This window comes from Onychomys torridus, chromosome 14, assembly GCF_903995425.1.
Source record: "Onychomys torridus chromosome 14, mOncTor1.1, whole genome shotgun sequence".
NCBI lineage: Eukaryota > Metazoa > Chordata > Mammalia > Rodentia > Cricetidae > Onychomys > Onychomys torridus.
This window is the reverse complement of record NC_050456.1, coordinates 9629244-9634312: the sequence shown is the minus strand read 5'-3', so window position 1 is coordinate 9634312 and position 5069 is coordinate 9629244. Positions and strand designations below refer to the sequence as shown.

The following is a 5069-nucleotide window of genomic DNA, read 5'->3' as shown; positions in this document are numbered from 1 at the left end:
TGTTAGCAGTTTCATAGGACTAGGACTTCTGTCTCCAGAGAAGGCAAAGGAGAGTGACAGGGGAAGGTCCCAGGGCCGAATGGGAGCAGGAGAAAGGGGACTTGTGAGTTTGGACATGGCCCAACTCTGAGAAAAGGACCCTCTTGGGGGAGCAGAAACTCCATCACAGAATATGTATCTTGTTTATCAAATACCTTACTTATTAAATCTATGTCATCATTCATTTACATTCTCTAGACACTTGGTGTTGAATTATTTGGCAAAGATATTAAGTGTAAATCTCTAAGTTAGCTTTTGTTAATCTGAATAGATCTTCATAAATTTAAATTTCTATTGTCATATAGAGTATACTATAAACCAGTGTTGAATCAAATATAGCTTTATATTAAGTAACATATTCTCAGATCTCTAAAGGTGTTTGAGGACCAGGGGAACAAAATCTATTGGGTGTATCTATATTAGACACATGTCTAGGCTTAACTTTGAGAGCATATATAAGTTAAATCTGGATATAGAGTTTTCCTAATTAGTTACAGTTTACCAATGGTAGCAAAAGCAAGAAGTTTCAGTCTGTAGTTTTCAGCTGTGATTCTAAGATATATAAGGTAAAATCAAATTTTAACATTGCAAACAATTTAGTTTTAATATCAATGGGCCTATTTTATGGGTCATAAAGTCTAGCTCCCAAGAAGATTCATCCCTGTACATGGATACAGAAGTCCAACTTTAATATCTCAGTAAACCAGCATGGCGCCTGCTCACGTGGTCATCCTCAGCATGGCAGACCATGTGGTGTTTCCCAGAGCAGTTCTAATCTGGAGTTACAAGTTTATAGATTTCATTACATCAGATTCAGCAAAGCCCAGAGGCAAATCCCAAGCCTGGGCAGCTAGCTGTAGTAATCAGCTGAGCTATAACAAAGACACACAGAACATAAATCCAAACATCCAAGACAAGTTAAAACAAGCATGCAGTGGCCATATATTCATATGTCTCCATCCACACATAGAAAGTATACAGGATTTTTAATGAACAAAACTTTTAACAGAAAGTTGTAGGAACTTTTCCTGGGAAACCATGTCAGATAACCAACTTAAATAAAAAACATTTCCTGGCCAAAGCATGCTCCTATCATCAGGTCGGGCGGCCGCTGCCTGGAGAGGGTACTGCGGCTACCAACCATTTGGCCATCTACATCATGATGAGGTCACCAGCCAAGATGGAGGAGAGTCATGTGGTTGCTGCTCAAAACATTATTTTTTTCTAAATAGGTAAATCTAAGTCATATGTATATACATACAGAGATATATTAAACAGAAGTTGAGTAAATAAGAAGGAAAGGACTAGGAAGAAAGTAGAGAGTTTTTTTCTTGGTTCTCCAACTGAGGCCAGTCTCACATCCAGGGGATGGTCAGAGGCGGGATCCCCGCCAGAGATCCAAGTGGTGGTATTGAATGGAATACTGGTGAATGAGAAAGCAGACGTGTTACAGGCAGGAGGGAGCAGATCTGCAGTGGGTGGAGGCAAGTGAGTGCATACCTTTGGCAGGCCCTGTCAAGGTATGCCACCAAGCAAACACACCACATGTAGCAGAGTTAGTGGAAGAGGTTTGAAGGATGAGGAAAGGAAGAAATGGCTGAAAGACATTTAAAGAAATACTCAACATCCTTAATCATCAGAGAAATGCAAATCAAAACGACTCTGAGATACCACCTTACACCTGTCAGAATGGCTGTGATCAAAACCACTAATGACAGTCAATGTTGGAGAGGATGCGGAGCAAAGGGAACACTACTCCACTGTTGGTGGGAATGCAAACTTGTACAACCACTGTGGAAGTCAGTATGGCGGTTTCTCAGAAAATTGGGAATTGAACTACCTCAGGACACAGCCATAGCACTCTTGGGCATATACCCAAGGAATGCTCAACCGTACCACAAAGATACATGCTCAACTATGTTCATAGCAGCATTATTTGTAATAGCCAGAACCTGGAAACAACCTAGATGCCCTTCAACTGAAGAATGGATTAGGAAAATGTGGTACATATACACCATGGAGTACTACTCAGCAGAGAAAAACAATGACAGCATGAAATTTGCAGTTAAATGGGTGGAACTAGAAAAAATCATCCTGAGTGAGGTAACTCAAACCCAGAAGGACAAACATGGTATGTACTCACTCATAAGTGGATTCTAGATATAAAGCAAAGAACAATCAGACTGCAACCCACAGAACCATGCAGACTATATATACAGCATGGGGGGACCCTAGGATGGCTGTTGCTTATAATAAGTTTTGGTTTTACTCAATTACTGAGCAAGCCTCAATGAAACAATTCACTATTAAGATAAGAATTTATAAGCCAGGTGGTGGTGGTGGTGGCGGCGGCGGCGGCGGCCCACACCTGTAATCCCAGCACTTGGGAGGCAGAGGCAGGTGGATCTCTGTGAGTTCGAGGCCAGCCTCGTCTACAGAGCTAGTCCAGGACAGGCTCTAAAAGCTACAGAGAAACCCTGTCTCGGGGAAGAAAAAAAAAAAAAAGATAAGAATTTATATTGTATCAAGCTGATAATAGAAAAATAAACAAATTAATTTAAAAAAATAAAATAATAATTCAAATAATTAAAAAAATAAAACAAGGTCTCACTGTGTAGCCCAGGCTGGCCTTGAACTCACAGAGATCCATGTGCCTCTGCCTCCTGAATGCTGGGTTTAAAGGCATGTGCCACCACACCCACCAAGAGGAAGTTTCTGAGGGAGGAGCTATTTGCAGGGAGCAGAGGCAGATGAGGGGTCAGTAGGGGCTGTGTGTCTTTGATGCCTTAGAGAGAGAGTGGGGTAGGCATCACAGCCAAAGGGCAATGTAGCAAACATGCCCAGTACCCCCGCAGCTATTTTGGAGCCATCTTTTCCTTCTAGGAGGACAGCAATGGAGGTGATCAGATAGCGGATGGCTCAGAAGTCAGTTCACGGCCAGCTGATGAATGATGTCTGGAGTGCAGGTCACGTGTGTAGAAGACACACAGAACAGCAGCAAAGATCATCTCAGTCACCGACAGGGAAGAGTATACTGACTTCAAAGTGCTGAAGCCAATTAATGTCACCAGGCACAGCACAGTCTCAGCAGAGGGGAAAGTCCCTTTTTAGTGTGTGAGAAGGTGTTGTGGGCTAACCAGCAGCTAGGGGCTCAGAGATGCTCAGAGTCTGCCATGGTGTGTGCTGGAGTCCCTGGGATGCAGGTGGTTTTCTGGCTCATGAGTTCCAGGTCACTGCATACCCAGCCATCTCACCATCTGGCTAGGATGGCGCCAGGCTTTTCTCTAATTCCTTTTCACAAGTTGGAAGCTTAGCTGGGTGGGATCTTGCCCTGAAGTCACCACTCTTTTTATTTCATTTTTTTGTTTGTTTGTTTGTTTTTGGTTTTTCGAGACAGGGTTTCTCTCTGTAGCTTTGGAGGCTGTCCTGGAACTCATTTTGTAGACCAGGCTGGCCTCGAACTCACAGAGATCCACCTGCCTCTGCCTCCCAAGTGCTGGGATTATAGGCATGCGCCGCCGCTGCCGCCGCCACCACCACCACCACAGGGCTTATTTCATTTCTTAATCTGTTTATCTCCTTGAACACAGGACTTAGCTCCATTCCACTTCCTGGTGCTCCTTTTCTCCTCAAATTGTACAATTTCTGTTTTCCTTGCTGAGCTTGCTCCTTTTCATCATAGATTTTTTTTTTTTTTTATGTGTGAACACTGGTAACCTCATGTCAGTCTATCCTAGACTGTTTTGAGATTTCCTCTGCCAACAGAATTAATCCAAATCTTTTTACTTTAGCCTCGGGCAGACTCCGGACAAGGGCAAAAAGCAGCCACATTCTTCACCAAAGTATCACAAGAAAGATCTCTGGAACATTAAATTCTTCTCCTTGGGAACCTCTCGAGCCAGCCCCCCACAGTTCAGATCGCTCTCAGCACCACTGTCTTCCATGCTCCTGCTAGTGTGGCCCACTAAGCAGCACTTGAAATGTACAACTGCTTCCCTAACCCTCACTCCCAAAGTCCAAATTCCTCCAAATAAAAGCATGGTCAGGCCTATCACATGAATACCCTATTCCTGGCACCAACTTTTGTCTTAGTTAGGATTTCTATTGCTGTGAAGAGACACCATGACCATGATACCTCATATAAAGGAAAACATTTCATTGGAGCTGGCTTAAAGTTTCAGAGGTTTAGTCCATTATCATCGTAATGGGACATAGTGGTGTGCAGGCAGACATGGTGCTGGAGCTGAGAGTACTACATCTTGATTGGCAAGCAATGGGAAGTGGTCTAGGACACTGGCTGTGGCTTGAGCATATATGAGACCTTAAAGCTCACCCCTACAGTGACACAATCCCTATCCATTGCACAAAGCCACACCTTCTAATAGTGCCACTATTAGTTGGAGGCCATTTTCTTTCAAACCCCCACACATGGTACATTGAGTGCCTCAGTGGAGCATTGCCTGTGTGGTTACAGAGGAAGCACTAGCTTGAGGGTAGAGAAGGGTTCCAGTTTTATGGGTCTGAAGTTGTTCAGAGATCCACCAGTCTGACCATTAATAAATTTTAACAAAGAAAATGCTTTTATTCATATCCTGGCCCCAGGTCTACACCTGGGACTTGGGATTCTGGAATTCAGAGCCCAGCCACCTCAGTCAGGGGTTTATAGAGGCAAAGAATGCCAAAGTTACAATTTGTTCTTGTGCAAACAGAAGGTCATCTTATGCAAAGCAAGCTTGTTTACAGAGGCAGAAACAGCTGTGAAAAAAAAAAAAATGTAACCCTTAACAGCCCTTAACATTTGGAGGTCTAATTTTGCTTTTTTTTTTTTTTTTTAACTACTCTTAAGCACAGAGATTTTAAACTTTTAAACATAAAGTTATCCATTAACATAAAGTTAGCCACCACATCAGAAAAGGTGAGCATACATAGGGAGCTGGAGAAGAGGGTAGCTTCAGTGAAAGGAGAATAATTTCAAGCCAGGAACGAGAAACTTAGATGTGAGAACTTTTAAAGAATGAACAAAGGACTCA

At 42.9% G+C, this 5069-nt stretch overlaps 1 pseudogene; it reads right to left on the bottom strand.

Moving 5' to 3' along the window:
* Positions 1-2766: 2766 nt before the first annotated feature.
* Positions 2767-3214, bottom strand: LOC118595646 (annotated as a pseudogene).
* Between the last annotated feature and the right edge of the window lie 1855 nt (positions 3215-5069).